Below are 1806 nucleotides of genomic sequence, written 5' to 3' on the forward strand. Positions count from 1 at the left end.
TATGATTCAATGCAGAGAGGTCTGTTAACACATAGTGAGTGAGGAAGGTGACTGGAAAGGAAAAACTCAATGCATCATGGGAATCCCCGGCAGCCTACGTCTATTGCAGCATAACTAAGGGGCAGCTTGAGACTGTTGCACAGTATTGTATTTCTATCGTATATGAACTAATCCAGAAGTGTTAGATAACATTCCTTAACATCAGCACATTCCTTCTCCTGTCCTATTCTTCTTTTTGAATACGATAAAGCTGTAAAGTTATTGTTCTGTGGTCTCAAGACCCAAGTGGACCCAAGGGGACCTTTACTCTAGACCCCAAATGGATCCCACACACATCTAGTAACATACCTGAATAAAATACTTCACAGCACTAATGCAGATATTTTGAAGTCAGCAAAGATGGCAATGTTTATAAAATTAATCATAAACCTAAAAAATAAAAGGACATAGGTAAATATTTGGCTACAATTTTAAACCTACAAGCTTTGAGCTACTGTGACGTATACCTCGGCCCTTTTCTGTTTGCATTCTTTTCTGTGGGTCTGGGTGTCTACAGACTCTGGCAATCATCTCTACATGTAACTTTACTCATGAAAGAAAAGACAAACAAAGGGGCTCCAGTGGAAAAGCTCTGCCCTGAAAACAAGTAGGTGCAGGATATACCAAAGATTATTTCTCAGGACAACTCACTGTATCCCCTGCTGTTGACAGCAAACAATAGTGAGAACCAAAACTGCATTGGTTAGTGGATATTCTGTGCACCTTATTCCTTCAAGCAGATAGCAGTGATTTCTCTTCTGGGTTTGTTGTTATTCTGACTGACGTATATGAGTCAGAATCTATTTTGACGTTTTAATAATTTCAGAAACCATGTCAGCCACGTAAATAGGCTGTAGCACATAAACTGATGCTAAAACGATGTTATGTTTATTTATGTTCAGAGTCAGTGTGTCATTGCATGTGTACCTACATTAGTTAATGCTTTGCTGAGCATATGCATTCCCAACTGTGTCAACAGAAATATTGTTTGGATACAGAGGGCTTCGGATATTAGTGGAGGCAAGAGCTCATACACAGATTGGAAAACACTTGGTATCTTGTTGCAGTCAGGGATGTACAGTATGTAAGCAAAATATGAAAAAAAAATACATTACATCATATTATTTACCATAAAGTCACCCTGTGAGTTCCATAGACCCTTGTTCGAAAATGATAAATCGCTGATGATTAATATTTAGACGTACAGCTGCACACCCACACACACTTCTTTATGCCTTTCTGCCCTTGTGTAGCTATCTTTAGAAGCACCTTTTGTTGGCTCAATTAAGTCCCTGGCCGTAAACTGCCCCCTTGGTAAAACAACAGAATAGCCAAAATGACCTCACCTTGTGAAAAGTATCCCCACTCCTTAAACTCAAGCTAGCTCTGAGAAGAAGACAAGTTCAAGAAAATGCACACAGGCTCACACACAGACACACACACATGCTGCAGGAGGCTGGCCTTTTCAACCAATGAGTCTGTGAGCGATTCCAATAATTCAAATGTCACTGAATAACAAGGTGGGTTGAATTTCATGGTCAACTGCCCTCTGTAATTATCTGAAGACACTACACGGGCATTAAAATTCTAAATCCTCTCTTCCTTGCAAGGCTGTGTAAATAATCATTCTGTACATTCGATAATCTTTAATCCTACAACTGCTTACAACTTGCATAGTTCCCATTTCTGTATAGCTGTATATCTCAGATTCTGTAAAGTTATTTATTTCATATTCTGTATAGTTTTTCATATTTATATCCTGTTCAT

Source organism: Pundamilia nyererei, unplaced genomic scaffold (assembly GCF_000239375.1).
Source record: "Pundamilia nyererei isolate P.nyererei 1_Seehausen unplaced genomic scaffold, PunNye1.0 scaffold00047, whole genome shotgun sequence".
NCBI lineage: Eukaryota > Metazoa > Chordata > Actinopteri > Cichliformes > Cichlidae > Pundamilia > Pundamilia nyererei.